Source organism: Lonchura striata, chromosome 13 (assembly GCF_050655825.1).
Source record: "Lonchura striata isolate lonStrDom1 chromosome 13, ASM5065582v1, whole genome shotgun sequence".
NCBI classification, from domain to species: Eukaryota; Metazoa; Chordata; class Aves; order Passeriformes; family Estrildidae; genus Lonchura; species Lonchura striata.
The window spans coordinates 16,430,169-16,452,930 of NC_140715.1; the positions used below are offsets into that span (position 1 = coordinate 16,430,169).

General features: G+C 43.6%; 1 long non-coding RNA gene across 1 annotated transcript in view; it reads left to right on the plus strand.

Moving 5' to 3' along the window:
* LOC110470840 (uncharacterized) overlaps nt 1–22,762 on the plus strand; it is a 226,205-nt gene that overhangs the window by 136,042 nt on the left and 67,401 nt on the right. The window contains exon 5 of the long non-coding RNA XR_014958334.1: nt 4,110–7,270. This is a non-coding gene — a long non-coding RNA (uncharacterized LOC110470840). The remainder of the gene's footprint in view (nt 1–4,109; nt 7,271–22,762) is intronic.

Below are 22,762 nucleotides of genomic sequence, written 5' to 3' on the forward strand. Positions count from 1 at the left end.
GTCCTCAACGTCAGGTTAAATAATGAACCTCTCGGAATAGAGTAAATTAACCTCCACTTTATGTTCATGTCATTGTCAAATGGAAACATCACTTGAACAAATGAAAAAGATTCATTAGTAAAGCTAATGCATAGGCTCCACTCCAGTAAAAGATAAGAGCGATTGAGGCCTTGTCATAATGCGGTGTCGAACCGCTGGCTTGTTATTTATGATGCCTGCCATAATCTTTGGAGATTATTTTCAGCAATGGTAATTAGCACACAATGCATCAGGAACAATTATGGAACAATGTCTTAGCTTGACAGGTATGCCACCCTGCTGCAGGCGGGCTATGATCCATGAGAAATTCAATCAAATCTGCATGCTGCAGGGAGTTTATTAATATTTCTCCTTCCGAGGCAGTTTGAAAGGCAGCTATGCTTGACCGGCCACCCAAAAATACTTAGCAGAGTGATATGAGTATGCTCCTTGTTAATACACACCTATCTGCACAGAGCCTTCCTGTGCACTTAGAGCTGATTAAAATAATGTCTGTGAGTTTGCTATTTACCACGGTGAAGAGAAAATTGCTACCTCTGCTTGCTGGCCATGGGGCCTCGTTCAGGGTAGGCTGCTGCTAAAGGAGCTCTGTAACGAAGTGGCAAATTCCAGCACTGACACAAATCCTGTAAGTCTCCTAGAAGCAGGGGGACTACACTGATTTACAGCTCCTCACATCCCAGTCTAGGAATCAAAGTGTCCCTGATTAAGGCAATTTTCCATCAAATAGCACAAATACAACAGTGTGGCAGTTCCTCTTTTCAGGCATCCCAGCAATCCTGTGTGCAGCCTCTCCTGAGGGGACTGGGGCATGGACAGGGCACAGAGGAGAAATGTGGCTGAGGAGCACAGACAAAGAGTTAATATAATGTACTGTAGATGTAGCCTCTGTGTCCACAACTGATTTTAGTACCTGCTGAAAAATTATTGAGGTATTTTAGAGACAGCCCCACAGACAAAATTTTTTTTTCTGTGTAATGACATAAGGATTTTCCAGCCAACTTCTGTCCCTGCCCTGGAGTGCATGGCAGAGCTGCACAAGCTAGAGTCCAGCTGAGGTGAGGGGAGACAGAAATCAATCATGCTCCAGTCTTTGGAAAGGCAATTGTTTTCAAACTGTATTCAGAAATACACTGCAAAGCCAGAGAACACCTTGGCAAGGTGCTGCAGGACTTTTTGCTTCAAGTTTTCTAGGTGTACATTTTGAGATAACTTCTTGATAAATGTTGTTTAACATCTTGTTTGGTCTCTAATAGACTGGGGGATACTTCATCATCCTCATTCAATAAAAATACATCATCCTGCTTCTTTCTACATGCAGAAGTGTCAGTGCTAAATGCACATTTCTGCCCATTCTACATCATTATTAATGATTTATCATTGTCATCCTTTAATAGGCTTATATCATTATTAGGATTTCTTTTGTTCTTAATAATGCTTAAAGATCATTAAGAAAGCAAATTCATGTGCACATGTCAGTGGGTGAAGAGACACCCTTAAAAGGGGGGACAGCTCTGAGTGGAGAGCAGGAGTGTGGGAGGGACGGCTGGATGCATTTAGCGGCACCAACAATATTAAAAAATCATCAGTCAGAGAGGAATTGTTGCTTTTTGTTTATTTTAACATTATTTTCCATGGGGACTGCTGCTAGGGGCTGAAAGGCATGTCTAAGTTGTTGTGTTTTTTTTTTTTTTAATGCAAACATTGTTTGGTATTTCTGTTGCACACAAGCTCTTTCCTTCCTCTTGTTTGGTATTTAAATGTATGGATGGCTTGTGATTAGGAGCAGGTGGAGGGGGAGAACAGGACAAAGTGATTTTAAGTCACTCCTCTTTTGTGCCACCATCTGTTCCTGGGCTGGAGGGAAACTGAATGCACAAAAAACTGATCGGCACCATAACTTTTCCAAAGAAAATGAGGATGATCAGGAGAATCCCCAGGGACATGGGCCTGATGGGAGAGGTCACACCCTCCTCCTCTATACCCTGACAGATTGCTGCGCTGCTTTTCTGCTTGGAACAGACGAGCCACCATTTATTAATTATGGGTTGTTCTGCTGCTGAACCTAAAAATCGGGCCCCCCTGTTCTCGGTGCTGTATTAACACAGGGCTCAGTGGCAGCCCCAAAGACCTTACAGTTTGCATGGAAGAAAAAAGAAAACAGATGGATACAACAAACCGACTGCAGGAGCATGAAGTAACCATGAGACAATTATGATCCGTTAAACTATTCAGGTCAGGAAATGCACTGCAATCCCATCCCCAACTGAAACACTAGAAGGATGCTAAATGGGCAGAGGGCAGAGTGTAATGATTAGATTTGGGACAATGGATCGAATGTTCTGTTGCAGAGATTGCCACAGGATTTTTAATGACCAGTTCTGATCATGGCTTGAGTTTTACAGACTGCCCAAGGAAATTGTGTCTCCAGTTGCTTTATACCTTCTTGGTGTGCACCTTGTGAAGGCCTGGAGGGCTGGTGTTTAACACCCACGTTAATTTTGGTGGGATAGTCTGCAATAACAAAGCAGCAATCAGCACCAAGGGATTGCTGCAGCCAGAAGTGAAGCATCTCCCATCAGCAAACAGCTCTTGGTTGCTGTAGCCATCCCTGCAAAAATACCTGTGGCTCTACACACCTAGGAGCACTGGGAGTTGCTTGGGGACAGGTTCAGGATGTTCCAAGGACATTTGCTCAGAGTCAGCTCAAGGACAGGGGCCTTTAGAGGGCACTGAAGAACACCTCACTGAGCTCCCAGGTTCTTCAGGGGTGGTTGTGGCATCTGAAGGAGGCCTTGTGCTCATTCCCACCCCAGATTAGTGACGATGCTTGACTGAGACAGAGCCTAAAAGCAGTGCAAGAGATGTGCAGCTCTCCCAGGAGCTGGAGATAAATGAGATGCCCACAGCCCTCCTGCTCTGCCCCTGTGCTCAGGGACATGCAGAGCTCTGTGTGCTCCTCATTTGTGTCCTGTGCAGCCCTGCCCAGCCTGTGCAGAGCAGCACTGGTCAGGACACTGTGCTGCCCAGCACAGAAGGTCCCTGAAGGGCTGAAGACAGTCCCAGTCCTCCAGCTCGTGAGTGTTTCCCCCCTCTGTCCACCCCAAGGGAGGCTGAGATCCTTTAAGAGCTGGCTCCTGAGTAGGACTTCTCTGAAGGTGATGCTGGCCTGAGATCTTCAGTGATGCAAACATCCAGTGAGTGAGGACAGAGCAGTGATGTCCCTCAGAGACTTAGAACAGTTCATTGGTGAGAGCAAAGCTCCTGCCTGTTGCTGAAAAAGCCCTTCCAGGCTGTGGGGTTCTCTGTACTTGTACTCACCTTCTGTGAATGTTTGGGTTAGCTCCAACCTGTTGTAGCTCTCCAGAGTTTTACATCTTTAAATCAGATATTCAGTGCTCTTCAGACTCCAGGTTGGTCCATACAGCCAAACCCTGAGAAAAACTGTTTAATGCTTTATACAAGCATTTTCTTTTTAATGATTCCGGCCAGGGATGCTGAGTTGAAGAACCAAACTAATTTCATGTGCTTCTCCAACACCCCATTATGACATTTATGACATATTTTTCTGTTTAGAGAGATGATTTTTTCCAGATGCCAGTACATCTAAAACTACCTAATGAGATTTCCACAGATGTAGAGCTTAAAACCATCTATGGTATTTTTATTTTTCTCTCTAAGTAATGATACTTTCCAATTGAAACATTTCCTGAATAAAGCACTAGAAACAATTGAACGTGTATCAGATTCATAGAAAGAAAAGCTTTTTCATTGGCAAACAGGTATTGTGATTGAGTCTTGGCTTTTCACCCACTTGATTTGAAATAGGTTTTATTTTCTCTGAAGTTGGCCAAGATTTAAAGACAAAATTTTAAATCTGATGTTTGGGGTGGACAGGGAGTGTTTCAAAGGCATTGCAGCTCTTCTCTGCAGTAACACCACCTCCCTAATTACAGTGTCTTGCTCTCTACATTGCAAAGGAGGTATTATTGGTCATGTTTTACACTGGGAAAACACAAGAACAGAAAGATGAAGTGGCTAATGGGTGATTCTCCCTCTTTTCTCCACAGGTGGAAGAAGTCTGTTTCCCTGAGCACAGCTGATGCTTCCTCTCTCTTGTATTTTCATCCTTTGAGGGATGGTGATGATGAGGGGTTTGTATCCCTCTGTCACTGCTCCTCTTGCCATCCCTGATCAGCCTATTAAGAGGGAGGAAACCAGGATGACAAGTGTTATCCCACCAGACTGCAGGGTCATTTGGGGTGCCCAGAAGAAACTGGGAAGATGCTCGTGGTAGTTATTTGATCTGAGCCTCAGCAGGGCAGGATGTTTATATTTATATTGCTGCTGGAGGATCATTTTCACCCCTTTGGTTCTTCACACTTTTATTTCCTAACACAGCTGATGAGACCCACAGTTTGTTCAGGATCAGGGAAAGCATCTGACTCCCAGAGAGTCTTTCCCCTTATGAACATGGAACGGCACAAGGACAGAATCCTGTTATTCTGTGTAATCCTGTTATTTAGTGGTTGGTGCTGTGACTACTGGCCTGAGTGTGATACCCAAGAGGTGGGGACATGAGAAAAGTGTTTAACTGTGACTTGGGTGGGTGTAAGTCCTGCTATCTACTGCTTCCCCACGTCTTCTTGCTTTCACACAGAAAAATTATTATATTCTTTCAGTGAAGAATGACCCCTATTACACTTAAAATAAATTGCAGCATTGTCTGGAAATATTTAAGCTGAATCTCTCTCACTCTTGTAAGAGCAGAACACCCACAACCAAGGAAGGGAGGCTGGGCTGTTCCAACGCTGAACTCAGCCTTGCAGATGTCTGTCACCTGTTTCTAAGGAAATGTGCAAGTGTTTGGGAAAGAGCTAGGCTTCATTGTTATTGTGGGAATCTGAAACTACTCTGAACTTTGCTCTTCTATCTATCCCCTTTCCAAATTTATTTTGGTTTTTATTGTTTTCTTTTTTTCTTCTTTTTTTTTTTTTTTGAGTTTGTTTTTTTTTTTAACAGAAGAAAAATTGCTGGGCTCATGCTCCACTAACTGGTTTGCATTAAGGGCTTTTTTTCTGCAAAATGCCAAGTGCTCTTAACTCCTGCCCAAGCCAAAGCTGCTCATCACCTTGCCAGAACTGAGCTGTAAGATTTGGGCCACAAGCTAGAAAGTCGATCTCCAGCTGGTGTTAACTGATCCCTTCAGCCAACGCCCCAACTCCTGAGGCTGTCACTCAGCATCACACATGGAATCAATCCATACACCCAGACTGTACCTGCAGCAGCTTTTCCATTCGTGGGGCCTACACCTGCAGACAGGTGGGCAGGGAAGAAATTAAATAGTTTATCTTCGATCTGCTGATGGGAGCTCCTAAACAAAAAGCTGTTTGGCCCTCAGAGAAAGGCAGAAGCTGGATGTCTACAGAACAGGAGGGGAAACCTCCTGGCCTGGGTCTGGCCCTCATTTTCTTTTTGAACAGCCCGGAGCTTGTTTATTCCCCTTCCACCTTCCAGCTACTGCATGGGATTCCTTACTGCACTCCAGCACCAAAATCCTGTAATCCTGTGCCTTCACCCTCTGGCTTGCCAGCTCACTGTTCCTCTCAGGAATATGAATAACAGGAAGTCTGAGCAAGCAGAAAGCATGGCATGATGCTTGTCAGGAGGGATCTTCCCAAACTGGTGCCACTGCCATGCAGGAGTCTGTCCACCCCAGCACAATCCTGACTTGGATAAGCTTCCTTCCAGCTCAGACTGTGTGGGCAGAGCTCAGCTGGCTCCACTTCTCCATGGGAAACAAACACACTGCAGAGGTGTGCCACATCTGGCACAACCTCACCGACACTAAATTGAATACATCAAGATCAGGATGAAGAAGATCATTCAGCTGCTGTGCTGGGTGGGACTGCCAGCTGAGATCATTCTGGACCCAGAAGCAGGTTTGTGTCCCTGCTAACAAAGGAGGTATGGCCTTACTTGGAGTCAAAGCCAACCCACCTCGCACTCAGTGAAATGTTTTGGTCTTAGAAACCACCTTGAAGAGGGTGTAAATAATGTACATCTTTGTATTTCATGTAATAAAACGGTTTCTGGTCAGCTACCCTGTCAGTTAAGGATTACACACCCACCCCTATTCATGATTAATCAGATGTCAGTATGTATGTGCTCTCCCAGCATATCATCCCATGGCAAGCAGCAGTGCTTTTACAAATGTAGAAAGAAAGAAAAAAAAAGAAACAATAATAGGAAAAAGAATTATTTTTATGTGTACTTGTCTCAAGACATATTTTTCCATTCAGTAATTTGAAAAAAATAACCATCTGGAAAAAATCATATTATGGACAAGGCGTGTCATGACATTTACAGCAAATATTTTTGCTCTTAGTATCAAAACCAGCTCTTTGCTCTATCAGGGGCTGAATATTTGTATACACATAAATGTTCAGTAAATAAAAGGGCCTCTGCAGAAACTCAGAGCTGGGCGATCTTGTGCTCTCAGCATTCCCATTCCCATTTGTTTATACTTGTTTGAAACCCATATTTTTTACATCTCGAATGTGAGTGCCTGTAGTTCCTTTCCCTCTGCCCCTTTGGTCTCAGGAGAATGACAATAAACGGCCCTACTGTGGAAGAAGTCCTGATGTAAGAAAAGGTATCAGGGGGCCACGAGGTCATGGGCATAAATGAGGCAAACCTTCCAAAGAAATCACCAGGATGATTTACAGTCATAGGCAACCTTGTTCAGTAAGAAGAAGAAATAAAATGTGTGCATGGTGCACCAGGTTCTGAGAGGGAGCAGAGGAAGAAACCCAAGAGCATCTTTTGTTTTCTAAACAGGATGGAGCCTCCCAGTAAAGCTGTTGGCCCTCTGGCAGTAGTGCTTGGGGTGGGAGGATAGCTCCTCTCTCTTTGAGACTCTTTTGGGACTTTGCTGAGATAAAATAACTTTTTCTCAGGCTCAGCACTTGCTTTCAGTCTGAGTTTGAAGGTGAAGGTGTGGTTTACATGAGGTGTGAGCCTTGACAGGGTCTCTTCAGAGGCAGGCTGCATGTCCTGCACCCACCTTGGGTTCCCTGCAGCCTGTGCAGCCACGGGTGGTGTCTCTGTTGGGGCACTGGAGCACATTCCCAGGATGCTGCAGTGCCCAGCATCCCTGAGAGTTACCTGCAGCCCTCTCCAAAGGGACAGCTCTGGGGTAGTGTTTCCATCAGGACCATGCCTTGAAAAGGTGAGTGGAAGTGAGGTGCCTGCACCTGGGTGGGGGTGGCAGAGAGCAGGAAATGAAGGTGATGGTTTGCAGAAGGGTGACACTGACAGCCAGAAATTCCCAGGGTGTGGGTGTTTGGATGCACAGGCTTCCCTGAGGCCAATCTCTGCCTGTCGAGATGTTGTGGGCTGTAATGCCCAATACTACTTGTAATTCCAATTACCATCTCTACTGCAAACTCATATCCATTACAGATTTCAAATGTCCCTCTAAAAAGATAACTTAAGATATTAATTAAAACTACAGAAAATATCAGGTAGTACTGATATTTGTATATTTATTTATTGCATTTATTATGCAATAATTAAAATATAGAAGAGAAAAAGTAATTCTTCCTTTGTTTTGTGAGGATTTTGAACACAACCTGCTATTTAACATGAAACAGGCACTTAGCAAATAATATGAATATTTTAAAATATATTTGCCCTTTAGCATCTTAAAAGCCCTGTCTCCTGAGGTGCCTCCACAAAGCAAGGGAGTAGCAGACAAGTTGTTTAAGACCAGGCTTAGAAACCCTGAGTGTACCAAAATCTCCTTGAAGTGGTAACATGGCAATTCTTAATCTCAGCATGATACTCCTTTGACATAAAGGAACAGTGATTCTTTCTCTGGGAGGAGGGTCAGTGGAAATGAATCTTCTTAACAAAAATCAATATCCCAAAATTTGAAATCAGTTGATGCAACTATCTGCAATTCAGCTTGCTTATTAACAGGCCCAGCCAATCAGTTCCATGTGCTCCCTGTTGCTAAGTTGCCTCCATAAACAAATTGATTAATTGATTTTTTCCCCCCCAAGGCCTTTTAGTGTATAAGCAGGTCAGGCAGCTATGATTTCATTTTGCTCATCTACTTGGCATTGGCTTTGTAAATCAGTTTGGAATCCCAGTTCTTCATGTCAAAGATAAGCAGTGTCACCTGCAAGCTCAGATGGAGAAGTGGATCTATGGAGAAACTTCATTTCTCTGGGAAGATGGGGAGACAGTAGGACTGGGTTTCAATAGCAGAGTGGAAACCATCTCCTCTGGCCCTGAATTTGGAGCACCTGGATTAGAACCTGTACCTGCAGCTTCAGGTCTAGGTTAAAATAGAAAAACCTCTAAGAAACAAAAGTGTGTTTTTAATTTGGCTTTTTCTTCCAGCTGTTTCTGAGCAAGATCTTGACTGAAAATCTGTTTGAACAGGCTAATATTAACCTGCTTCCATGATTTGATGCCAGATCATAGTGAGAACAATGTCTCAGATTTGAGAGATGTCACGTTTAGCCCTAGGCCTCTGTTTGCTATTAAATTTGTGTTCCATGTCACCTCTAAAGAAAGGCTGCCTTTGCAGCTGGTCCTGGCTGCCCTGTTCTGCTCGAGAATCCACTGTGGTGTTTTTAAAATTAACACTAAACAAAATTAAAAATTAGGAAAATTTAAAGAACGTGGGCAGAAGATGAAACCTTGTGTCTTCACTGGGCCAGCAGTAAGAAAGGAGCCCCAAAGGCTCTGGAGGGAAGGAAACCAGAAGGGAGGGAAGAGCCACAGCTGCCTGTTATTCCTAATGATGCAGAGTGGTGCAGGCTGGTTGCAGGCAACTTCTTTATAACTTCCTTTTTTAGAGACCCAATTTCTCTTCTTGCCCTACTACCCCACACTTGAGAGGTAAGACAAACATCTTGCTGATTGGCTTTGAGGCTTGTTACCAGTAGCAGGACATTTAACTCTTCAGCAAAGTTTTGCTGGACTGCTGTTTATTTATTTACTTAATTAGTTCTAGTTGGATTGAATTGATCCCTAGCCTTAGAGCTGAATGGGAAATATACTTGTGTGAGGAATAACTTCAGGACCACTGCAACTGGCAAGTGCTACCCTGGAGGTGTGTGAATGTTATTGTTTGGAAATTGTTAATGAGGGAACAGGTTAACAGAAATTGGTGATGTTTTAGGAGATGGCAAGATGGCCTTGTGTCCACTGGGTGTCCTAGAGAAGAGATTAAACCCAAAATGTTCCAGCCAGAATATGGAATGCTTTTCATTGTCAAAAGGTGTCCTTCCTGAGTCTGGCAACACATTTCAAACTGTGTATCCAGTGGATATTTGGGTATATAAAAGCAGGAATCTCAAAATCTAGAATGTTTAAATACTGACATTTCAGATATTTTTTGTTTCTATCTCCCTACACCCCATGTAGCCAAGGCAGTCAGAGAATGTAATAATTTACAGAATTTTCTGCAATGGGTCCCCTGAACTGCCACCATTTTTACCTCTTAAAGTTGTGGAGTTGGTGTTGTGATTTATGGTTTTTTTTTTTTTTTAATATTTTCACAATTATTCAACTGGACATAAACTGAAAAATAGAAGAAAAAAAACTGAAAAAAAAAGACAGGAAAAATGAAAGGGGTAAAAGTGTGTACAATATCAGTGATTCCATCACACCCAGTGACAAAACCTAGAAGAGAAGAAACAGAAGGAAAAAAGGTTTAAAATTTTTCCAAGGTATTTGAAAGTGAAAGGACAAAACCTGGTATTTTTTAACAGTTTTTATCTTTCTATTTGTTTAAATCAGTTCTAGAACTATCAATATAGCCTTTTAAACAGAAGCCTTCTCCAAAAGGGATTTGTGCTCTTTGGTAGAGAAAATCTGATGCTTTTTGGGAGCCAAATTTTGAACTGGGCTTTGAGTTGAAGTCTAAAAATTTTGTAAACTTTTTTCCTGTTGATTTTATTTGCAAAGGCATTACAAAAAAAATAGCTGCTCTAATGAATTGTCAGTCCTTTTCCCCATTTTAGATTAGATGCAAAACAAGAACGCTGGTGGCTAATTCAGACCCTGGGAGTATTTCCTGAACTTATCCCAAAATTTAGATGCATTAATCTTCATGATTTTGACTCACCTATCTCCAGTCAAAATATGTTCCGCATGACTTCATCACTTTGCTAAGTGAATTGAAGGCAGTTAATTGCTTGTTTGTTTCTTTAGTCTCAAAGTAATTAAATGTTAATTCTCTCCAAAGCTGAAACAATACTCTGAAGTAGAAAAAAATTAAGTTTTTTTAATTACTACCAAGGGTTTTGTTGTTGATCCTAACAATAGAATTCAAGGTGATCCAAGGTAATAAGGCCTCTTCTCCATAGATTTCAGGTCCCACCAAACATTAATTGAATACCTGTAGCTGATTTTGCTTGGGGTAGGGTTAATTTTCTTCATAGTAGTTGGTCTGGAGCTGTGTTTTGGATTTGTCCTAGAAGCAGTGTGGATAATTCAGGGCCATTTTTGTGACTGTTGATCAGGGCTTACACAGAGGAAGGAACTGGGGGGACACAGCCAGGACAGCTGACACCAGGGATGTCTCAGACCATGTGGTGTCATTCTCAGCATATAAAGCTGAGGAAGAAGGAGAATTGGGACATTTGGAGTGATGGTGTTTGTCTTTCCAAGTCCCCATAACAGTGTTTTGTGGTCCTCTGGGGTTAAACCATGACAATACCTCACCTAAGAAATAAAACAGGCTAAAATTCATGTGCTATGGTGGATATTAGAACTACATCAGCTTTAAATGTAGGGAAATGAGACCATTACATTGCCAAGGAACACCTCTGAGCGTTGGTCTGTGCATCCTTCCAGCCAGCAGGGTAAGAATGGTGTGCAATGGTCCTGGGACTGGTGCTTCCCTTGCCCACAGCCAGGACCACGGTGGGACCTCAGAGGTGCTGTGGATCCCACCAGCCAGGACAGCCCTGGGCTGTGCCCCATTTCCCCACAGCAGAATGCCATGAAGAGTGACAGGCCCACGTATATTTAGAAGTAGGAAAAGATCTTCCTATTTCCATCCATGGCCTCCCCTGGTACTTATTAATTTTTTGCTTTGTTTCTCTCTTCTTGCCACTTTGACTCTTATATACATTTCTTCACTGTACTAAACATTCCTTTTATACATCAGAGAAAGGAGCCTTAAAAGATCCCTTCAAATGCCAGAACCTCAGCAACAGTGCTGTGACATTCAAGTTTAGGCATGTTTTTCCTTTGACTGCCACTTTCAATCTCTAGAGGAAAGAGGGACCTTTTAATATGGGTCTTGTTGAGTGTTCATTTTCTTTTCAGAGGTAGGGCGCTAACTCTGCCATCCCCAGGAGAGTGCGACCTCTATCCTTCAAAAAATATGACAGACAAAAACACCCATCATCATTAATCTTAAACTTTATCTCTGATTAGTGCATCAACAAAGCAACCTTTTCTTATGCCAGTGGTTGACATGCTGGACACATGTCAGGAAGACATGAGCCATCCATATCTTATCTTGCATTAAGAAGAGTTATCCAGAACTGTACCTTCATTACTGCGACAGCCATGTCAAAAAGAATCGATTTATTGTCAACGCGTCCGAGCTAACCATGTTAATGGACTCTTCAAACATCTTCTCCTTCTCATTTGTTTCCTACATGCCCATCAAAGAGACAAAGCGAGATGGTTGTCAAGCTCTGGGGAGTGGCGTGTGTGTTCAGAGAGTCCATGGCTGCTCTTGGGCTGCCTGTAATGAAGTGAGATGGGGATGCAGGAAGAAGAAATCAGAAGTGGCTTCTCTAACACTAGGAGAGACCTAAAGCAGAGCTTCAGCTTCCTCTGCTGCTGTATTTCTTCCAACTTTAACAGTTCTTTTGGGGATTACTTAGCAATGAGGTTGGTTACTCCATTAGTTAGCAATATCTGGAAAGGATTTACCTGCATTTCACTGCTGTGTATTTACTTGTGGCTCTCACTGATGCAGCCAAAGGCTTGAACTGGTGGTGCTCAGCATTGCTGTGAAGGAGAGATGTCCTCTGGAGCTGTCAGAAGGTGAATGTTTGATATTGGGCAGATGTGTTTTCTCCGTTGTGTCTTTGCCAAGTCAAGTCACTGGGAAACCTATTCTGAGAAAGACTCTGCATTCCTGCTATGAATGAACTCTCCTTTTGCCAAAGTATGACTGGCTGTCTGGTGCTAATCAGTGGTAACAGGATGACCTTTGCGAGTGAATAGAGCAAAAGGCAATTTGTCTTATAGAACTTGTACAACTGTTTTGTTTAATGAAACAACATGATTATAATCTTCCCACAAAGGCACATAAACAATTAGAGTAAATCTCCCTCACATGTTGCTAGGTGTTTACATAACTCATCCTTCTCCCTTATCAAATAATGTGTACAATGCACTTCTGACTCTGGCAGGGCTTGGATCGTGTAAGCTTAATCAGACCTGATAAACAAATGTGTTTCCTATAATGCTGGAAAAGCAACAGCACAAGTCAGCACACATTTATTTATGCACTCAGGTTCTGTTTTGAAAGACTCCCAGTTCATCCGTGTGTAGTATTTAAAGAACCAGAGGGAATGCAGAAATGGATGCCATTACCAAGGGCATTGGTGTTACTCTCTTGGTGCTGCTATATTCTTCAAGGTATCAGTTTTTGGGCTGAGTTTATTATTTGAAAGAGTATTGAGAGAGCCAGGTTGCTGGAAATTATTTATTTCAAATTAAAGCTATCACAGAATTATTTGTTGGCAAGTATTTACTAAGCATATACCAAAGAGGGCACAAGAAGATTTCTGCTATCTACTTCAGCACTGCCTTGCTTGTCTGATCTTGGTTCATTCAAATGTCATTTCACAGAATGATCAAATTGCTCATAGAACCCTAAGGTCTATGTCTTAAAAGTTTTCTTTTTCTTTTTCTTTTTTTTTTTTTTTCTTCTTCCCAATTTATGTGGGGAAACTACAGAAACTATTTTCAGTGCACAGGAAAAGTGTGTTAATGTGCCAACATCAAGTGAATTCCATGAGTCTTCTATTCATTAAACTCCCGCTTCCTCCACATGTAATTTATGTCAGTTCAGTTATGCTCCTCCAGGGTGTGCTACTAAAAGAAAAAAGAAACAGGTATTTAGCCAAAAAGAGGTGTTTCGGGCTCCAGAAATCAACTTGCACCTACTGACAAAGGAGAAACAGACATGTTTTGCCAAGAAACAAATAACCAGGCCTATTTTTTTTTAGTGAGAGGTACAACATTTACAGTTGGAAGGTATAACATTTACATTGTTCTGTCGTGATTTCCCTTTACTAACACATATGCAAAGCAAACAAACCCCAGCCCTCTCCCCGTGCTGACCTTGCACATACATGACCCTGCTCTAATACCTTGTGGTGACTTCGTGCCTGTCGAGGACTGTTTGGTGACGAATCTGACCCAGACCTTGGGCCTGAACACAGCCCTGCAGCTGGGAGTCATTAACTCTGCGCCCAGGTTTTCACTCGGGCTCCTGGAAACTGAAGCTGACTATTGGATAGTGTGAGAGGGACCGAGTCCAGAACTCTTAGCCAAATACAGTAATGTTACAAACAAAGGGCTAAATTACTTCTGTTCATGGAAAAGTACTTTCACTGGGAGCAAAACTCAGATTCCTGCTCCCCCTCTCCCCTGGTTCTTGTCCCCTCCCCAAAACCAGCCGAATCCTTGAATCCTCAGATTTGGGAGTGGGGGAGAGCCTGTGAGGCTGGTTTGCTGGGAGAGATCAGATTGCACAGTGCCCTTTGCTAGACTCTCTAAGTTAATTATGCTAATTGGAGCCCTGAGATTCCTCTAACATGCCATGTTAGATGTTTCCTTCCCCTTTGGCAGAGCCAGGATGATTGCTGTACAAGGCCCTCTGTGGCTGTAGGGATGCAGGAGCAGATGAAGGCTCAAGGAGAGAGAACAGCTGCTGGTCCATCTTGTGATAGGGGGCAAGGAGAAGATGTGCCATGAGAATATCAGAGCCTGTTTTCTGAGGTCCTGGCTGAATCCATATTACTTCCCTCCATAAATTCTGGCAGGCACTAAAGCCTCATCTATAAAAGAAAGTGAGATACAGAGAAGCTCTAAAGACAGGCTCTGAGTGGGTGGGAGACTTGATTAATTGCAATGTCAGACAAAAAGAGAAGGACATATTTTAAAGTAGCAGCAAGACCTTTCCACTGAAATAAAGTAATTCTTAAATCTGCTCTGCTACACAGGCATTAATCTCAAGTCCCTCCTAGAAAGCCAATGGAGGTGATGAGGGCTGGCAAGAGGAAAGTGAGAACAAGGTCTGCCCTCTAAGTATCAAGAGAAACAGAGTGAAGGAAAGGAATTATGTCTCCTTCTCTGGGGCATTTAATTGACTGGAATTTGGATAAACCCCTCGTGCTGTAGCAACCTGTCCTACTCCATCCTCTAGAGCCTCTGCTATTTATGCTCTGAGTGCTTGTTCCACTCGTGCCACTGGTACAAAAACCACTTGAAACTAAATCTGTAACTCGGAGAACTCCTGAGCTTTTTATTTATGGTCTTAGTATTTGGAAGATTCTTGTAAAAATTAACAGGGAGTGCTAATGGTTCAGAATTGTCTTCTCAATTTCTTCTAGGGGAGTTCTGATACAGAGCATAAGGAAAACTATATAGGAAAAAAATTAACTGTGAGGGTCGCAGTGCCCCTCCCTTCCCATTCCATAAACAGCTACTAAAAGGACAAGAGAGGAAAATCCTTTTTTACTTTTACTAGTTGTGTCCACAGAAGTCCCATTTCTGATCTCTCATGAGAGGAACTAAGGAGTGACTCCTTGTAATATTTAGCGATTTATAGAGCTGGAGACAATGAAAGCATTTACTGTTAATGGGGAGCATCATTTGCAACAATTGTCTTCACTTTGAGAAGTTATATGAGTAAAGCTCACTCAACAGCAAATCCCATTCCAGTGTAAACTCTGGAGCAGACTGTTGAAGAGTAAAAATACACTATGGGAGGAAGAAATGTGTTTAATTTCCAAAAACCTTACCCAAACATGTACAGCTTAAGAGGTTATAGGCCTTTATAGTTGAAATGCTATTTACCTTGCTAAGGTGCTCTGGTTTTAATTTCCTTTTGATGCTTTTAAGACAAAGCTGGAGATAAGCAAGCATGGTTCTGAGATCACTGGTGTCAATGGGAATTGCTTGATTCACTTCAGAAGACTTTGGTGTTAAACTTAAATGAAGAGATCTGAACTGGGATGAAATCTATAGCCTGCTGAGGCCAGTGGAAACACAGACACTAATTTTAATGATTTTTGAACCAGACTCGGAACACCAGATGAAGTTTGACTCCATGGCTTGGTGGAGTTAAATGCATTTGCTCAGTCTTGGGGATCAAACCTTAAAACTATGCTCAGGAGGAAAACACGCATTTAATGAAAGTCCAATCATCATCAGAGAAATCAAATGCCTTAGATTTCAAGTGAACTAATCCAGATTGATGGAGAGTCCATTTGGCCAAATATCTGAGCAGGACTTGGACCTTCAATAACTTTTTATTAAAATGCAGTCCACAGACTGAGTTTTTGGTTATTGAGATACAGGTTCAGGATGGGTTGATGACATGGTATGTACTGTACATGCTGAAGAAAGTGCACAAAAGTGATCTCCTTTAGCTGTTAATCAGCTTACCACTTCTTGCATGGAAAATGCTGTATTCTGAACTGTGATCCTGGCAAATAACCAAAGGGGAAGTGGATTTTCAAATGCTTATTTTATTAATCTTTACATATCACCTCACTAGGGCTCCAGGTGCTGACTGGTTTATAACACTCTAAATTGCAATCATGGATAATTTTTAATCCTGTGCATACATTCCATGGAGCTGAATGGGGATCTCACTGTAAAATGAAGAGCTGCCTACCAGATCTGTTCCTTGTCTCTGGCACAGCAGCACAAAGGAAATTTCCTGCTAACCCATCAAGTCCTTGAATGATTTGTAAAATACCATAAGAGTCTGAGAGCATTTAAAAGGAGGAGAAAGATAGAGAATTGCACGTTCCTGCCCCTGGCACATCAGCTAAGTGGGATCTAATCCAACCACCCCCTGTAGTTAAATGAAAAACTTGACTAATTTTTGGATCAAACCCAGGTAGTGCACTGCCTCACATTAACAGCAGTTCCACTTATCTTTGAGTTGGATTTTCCTGACTTTGTTTCTCTGCAGATAGTTCTTTGCTCGAGGCTGGAGGATTTGCAGGCCAATGATATTTGAGTTTTTCACTGTTATCTTCATGTTTCAGACACATTTTTACAATGAACTTGGGGGTGCTGCATTGTGACAATAAGTTTCTTCAGTTAGCACAAGAGATATTTATCAAAGGCTTCAGCTCACCCTCTTTTCAACATTTATTAACTCAGGGGTACGAGGTGCAGACCTGATTCACCTATTGACTGTGGCTTCCTTCCAGCAGAGAGTAGTGGTATAAGTGATGGGGTTTTTTAGATTACAGAAAGGATTGGATATAGGTCCATCTGAGTGAGGAATAAGTGTTGGAGGTAGTGGGGTGGGGCTGGCAGCTGGCAGGGTTTGGGGAGATGGGGGAGAATTTCATTGCAAATTGAATTTTAAGAGGATCTATGTGATAAAAGGAGGCCTCCTAATGGAGGTTAGTGCTCGCTCCCTGTGAAAAGCCATCAGGGTTTGGATGGCTGGCATTTCTAATTCTGTTAAGTGTCAAAATCGATGCTTGATGGGTCTGTGGGAGCCAGGCAGTGGGCAGCCTGTGCTGACAAACCAATCTGGGACAAGAAAGGGACGAGGAAGGGACTTCCCAGAATAAGAGTGAGATGTCTCTTGAAATTTAATTTGGTTAATAAGGTTTTAAAAGCATTAAAAAAAATATTAAATAACAGGGCCATTACTACCCTCCTCCTAAAATAAACCTCGAGCTTCGTTTGCAGTTTTCCACTTGTAAGCAACACATGTAAGCAAAGGCCTGTTGTTGCAACCCTGGAATGCTCCCAAGCAAATGATGCTCCTTTATTGAAAGCAAATGAAGAAAAAAGAGACTCTATCAAGGGGAGAGAACAGTTTAATTGGATTAAAACCTATGAGCATGTACAGTAGGGGAGGAGAGAGCTCCTCTATCCCTGATTCCTGTGGAGAAGGCAAGGAGATTACCGGGGGGTGAAGAGAGATCTGTGCCATGCAGCACGAGCAGCCATCCAAAGGCTGGAGTTAGCCAGCACCAGGGCCCCAGAGGAATTGCTGGTTCCTTTGGGGTGGCTGGGGAGTTCTCCCTGGAAAAGGGTGGCTGGCAGTGCTCATTAGAGGGAGTGCAGCTCTCCTCTGGCACTGAATGCAAATTAAGGAGCAATATTTGTGTTTGTGGTTCATAAGCAGTCAAGTGGTTTGTCCAAAATACATTTTGTTTTTCCTCTAAAGGGGCAGACTGTAGATTCAAGCCTCAGATTTTTTTATGCATTTTAAATTACTCGCTCCAGCCCTGGTCTTTCATCCCCACACTGTTATTGAAAATAACTCTGAGTTTTGAATTCCTTTTCATGGGCTCTTGAGGAAGCAGGAACTTCGCAGGGGAAGGCACAGCTCTGCTGAACAGCCACGCTGGGAGGATGTAGAAAGTCATTTGTTGGGATGTGCTGGGGATAAAATTTGGACAGAGAGGATCTTTGCAAACTCAGTCTTACTGCAAAGCCACAGCTAATGATGGTCCAGGATCAAACCAAAATATTCCTGAGCTCTTGGGCTGATATCCTAATTCTAGACCAAAATTTCTGAAGGGCTCAACAATTTAGAAGCTCCTCAGCACTGAGGAAAGGTGGGTCCTTAGCCATTTCTGGAGTAACTCTTGGAACAGGGGGAGCCACGCCAGTGTTACACTTCTAAAGCCCAAATCCTAGTGTAAATTGAAATTTTGAGGCCTGGGATGTGGCTGCTGCCCCTCATCTCCCCACTGCCTCCAGAAGGGATGGAGGGTGAAACTGGTCCAGGTAATTGTACATCGAGGCAGGGACAGGGAAGCGAGGAAGTTTTCCAGGCTGGGCTGGGGGAAGGGGCTTTGATTTGAATACGAAGAAGCATTTGGAGCCAAACCAGCAGCAGATTGTGGTACCTTCTTAATTCTGTGAGCCACACATGAATGACCTTTTTGTCTGCCTCCGCCTGCCTGCAGTGGGGGGCTCCCCCCGCTGCCCTTCCCCACCGCACACACTCATTGATAATATACATGTGCTAAATAGGATTAACTCTCCCTCATCTGCATGAGTTGTTTCTCTCCCTTGGCCACTCTGCCCGGCTTCCCCCTCTCCTCTCCCGCTCCCTGCAGCCCCCCAGCTCCTTCTGGAGCTCCATGTGGGCCTTGTGTGGAGTTTAGCTGGCTCATTGTCGGGCAGCTGGTAATGGGAGCGGGGCTGAAAGGCCGGCTGTCAGGCTCAGTGCGCGGCAAGAATAGGCGGGCGTCTGCTCCGCAGCTTTCCCTTTGATAGAGGGGGATAATCCCTGCTATGAGAAGGCTGAGTCAAATGGAAAGGGAGAGTGAGCCCAGCGCCCTCCCACAGCCCCGGAGCAGCACAAATTGCAAATCCCGGGATTTGAGAGGAGACGGCTCATCCCGCTAAGCACCTTGTGATGAATCCATTTCATCCTGGAGACGGAGGGAGGCAGGGCAGCCGCTCTCTAGAGGAGAAGTGACTTTTTTGCAGGCTGAGCAGAGAGCTGGGAAGAGCTCATTTCCCTCCAGGATATGGACAAGGGGCAGGGCTGTGCCCCTTCCACTCGTGCTTTGCCTGGGAGCGTTCCCAGCTGCCACAGGCAGTGAGCAGTGAGGGCACACCGGGGGATGAACTCACCAGGGTCACACCTCCCAGGCTTCTTTTCATCAGCAACCATCCCATCCTTCAAATTGGGAAACCAGTGAGGGAACTGGGTGTGGGTCTGGGATGTGGGAGTGAGTCCCAAGGAAGGTGCGCTGGTGCTGCTTTAGGAAGTGGGTGTGAGACTCCCACAGTGGGAGAGACATCACTGCAGAGATGGGAAATGGTTGATTGAACACCAGTCCCAGCGTGCCAGCTGTGATGGTTTATTGATATCCCAGCAGTTAGGGAGTTGCCTTAGGAGACAAAACCCCTGGTTCAAAGTCCCCTCTCCAGCTCAAACTTGAATTCCCAGAGTTCAGGTAGAGGCTTTAACCTCAGCCAGGCACTTCTTGGGTGGCTCTGACTATATCTCACTTTCTGCAAAATAATTCTTGATTTTGAGATGTTCATCTGTCAAGAGTCGGTGACTTAAAATTCACTCAGAGAGAAGCCTTTTTCTCTTCTGCATGTAAGTTTTATGGGTCTGGCATTCCCTCGTGTGTACCCAGAGGTTTAAAACAATGTTCAGGCAGGATGTTAAATAATTTTATTCACTGATGTTTACAAAAATCCATGGTTTAGGATGTGGGCCAAGTATTACCATGGTGCTTGGTAACACCCATGGCCCACTGAGAGAAGAGGATGAGGCAGAGCCAGGACAAGAAACAAGAAATATAAATCAGTGAGAAGTGAGCAGGGGTTTTTAGCTGAACTTTGCATTTCTTTTGTATATTATGTTAAATCAACTCTTGATCAAGCCAAGAGTGGCTTATCCATTCTTGGTGCATCCAGTCCTTCAGATGTCTTGAGTTTAGCTCCAGATTTAACACTTTGTTCCCCCACATTCTCCAATGCTGGATGTTTACCTGTGCTCACTCAACTATTTTGATGCAAAAAACTTTGCATTAACGTTTCCACAAAACAGGTTTCCTACAAGTTCCCTCTGCTTCCAACCAGCCTGGGAGGGCAATGGGAGAAAAGCAATGTTTTAGGGGCTGCCCTCCCACATGGGATTCTAAAATGGAGCAGCATAATAATCAAATGGGTGGCACAAACCAAGCGTTTGAGAACCTGGAAGGAACTCTTGTTTCCAATTCAGCTTTCAAAAGAGGCAAAAGGCCAAGGGCTTTCACATTATTTATTCCAACCCATTTTCCCATCCTTACTTGAGGCTCAAACAAAAGTGGCCCACGCTGAGCCCTGCAGATGGATTAGCAATCAAGCACGCAGCTGCACATACCTGGCACTGGAGTGTTCGTGCTAGCCAGCCTCTGAAGAGCAGATCTCATTTTTACTTTTTGGGTGCTGGAATGTGGGAGTGGGTGGAAGGGCCAGGATATGAGCAGCCTCCACAGATGTTTCACAAGAAGGAAGTGAATCTATAGTTTAGGCAATCTGATTTACTTGAATCTCCAGATTTGTTTTCTTGGACAGTTTTTGAGTTTTGCTGGATTTTCTGGTGGAGGTTTGGGCTATAGCTTATTTTTTCAGAATTGATTTTCCTTTATCCCTTTAGGTAGTGTTTTTCTCTCTCTTGGGACTGTCTTGATCATATGGAAGTGAGGAGCTGACCTTGCTGCATGGGCAGTGAGAAATATGGCACCTTGCCTCCAATGTAAAAGTCTTCATCATGTCATTGTCACTAGCAGCTATATCTTTATCATCCTAACTAGACCTTGGAAGCCTTTCCCTAATTAATTTCAAAATGTTAATCATTATTCATAAGGACTGACCCATTGAATACCAGCTAAGTGTGACAGCTCAGTGTGTCATTGTGCTCTGTTAATCCGAGGGAACAGTCTGCTGGACAACAAACTCCTCTCCAAAGCAGCAGAGAGCTCAAAATACTGACAGCAAGTCAGGTAAAATTCGTAGGCTCCATGGAACTGTGAGCTTAACTCTGTTGAAAGGTTTGCACTGGAAACCTGGCTGATGGTGGGCTTGAAACCACAGACCCCAGACATGGCTCCACCTATACAAGGAGCACTGCAGAGGTTGCCAGAGTGGAGTGAGATTTCAGCTGAGATTTGGGCTTTTTTCAAATGCAGAAATTCAGGGAACAAGAAACAGAGTGAGCTGGAAACAAAAGGCCAGGGGCTGCGTTTGCCCTGGGAATGTGATGTTGAGGTGAGCAATGGGGGTCCATGAGAGGAGCTTTCTGCTGCTGTAGAAATGCCCAGCCCAGCAGGAATGCTTTGCCCCTCTCTGTGCTGAGCAAAGATCTTCCTCCACAAGGATTGCCTCAAGGTGTGCAGCCAAACCCCAGGCTTTGTGCATGTGCAGGTCAGCAGAACGTTGCAGGGAAGACGCTGCACGCCTGTGTGCACACACCAGGTTGTAAAAATCTGTGAACGCCTTTCACAGAAAACTGATGGGCAGGCCTCCCTGTAATGCAAAGCAGCCTGTGGTCTGTTTGCACTTGGAAAGCTTGGAAATGGGAGTGAGGTCTGCGTTGGCACAGGGAAAATCCTGAATCCTCACAGCCAGCAGTGCTGGCAGCCGGAGATGATCATTGTCAATAATGCGCAGGAAGATTGTGCTCCATTGTTGCGGTCCTTTATTAAATTACATAATTTTCATTTTTTCCATCCTTAAGCTTTACCACTTAAAATGGTTTGTCCTATGCAATCAAATGTGATCCTTGAGCCTCGGCTCAAAAACCCAATAACAATGAGCATTCTCTGGAATGGAAAAACAGAAAGAAAATAAAGGGACTTTATAGTAATTCACTTAAATATGTGTGTAGGATCTAACCAAGAGCCTGATACAAAAATACTGAGTGATCTGCATCCAGACCACCACTTTGAAGGCACAGATACAATATCTTGGTGCTAGGTCAGCCTCATCTGCTGACCCCAGGGAAAAATGCCTCTGGCATGAAGTAGGGCAGCAGGCAGGATAATTTTCTCAAGGATTTTACTGGCGCTCTGATGAGAAATTTGATCACAATTTAAGCTCCCCAGTATAGCATTTGCAATGGACTTCAAGTTTTGACATGGTGATTCCTGTGGCTCAGCTGAAGAGATGTAGTTTTTAAAGAGAAATTTGTGTGATTGCTTATGATGATGTCAGTGAAAGCCAAGATGTGGATACTCAAACGTTGTGAGTTCAAAACTGACAGAATGCTTAATTGGTATGATTGCTTTTATAACACACCAGGCAGCCATAGGGGAACTGAGCTGAGTATTAGAGAGCAGGAAAGAATCTGGACTGACAAGTAGCAGCTTTGTCTAAGCCCAGTTATCCTATTCCACCAAGAATTAGTTGCTAATGGGTCCAAGTAAGTACTCAAATATATTTTTTTTAATTTTCCTCATGCCAGCAGCTCTCTGTGGTACACATTCAAGCGTGCTGTGAAATGTTGCTGCAACTCATTGCCCTGAGATTTCAGCTAACCACCAGACTCTGCTGTAGTCAGTGCCTTTGGATGTTCTCATTTTTGGATCCAATTTGTGTTTGGTTTAATTTGTGGATTTAAATCCAACATCATATCCTTCTCCACCACTACTAATAGCAGGTCTCATGGTGTCTGAGTTTGGATTTCCAGCCAAGGTTTGGTTTCTTGGCCCTGCTGTCCTTGTGTGCCAAGGCCTGAGCTGCAACCTGCCTTTTCCTGATACTTTCTCTTGCCAGACTCTGGTTTGTACTGGGCATTGGGAATTGCCTGGATTGCCTCCTTCCAGGCCAAATCAGAACCGATGAAACGTAGCAATGCTCAATGCTGCATTAAAAACCAAACTGAAACAAAGCAATCTTTTTTTTTTTTAATTTTTTTTTGAGGTGCCCTGGACCAATCTTTTTTGGTCAGGTAGAG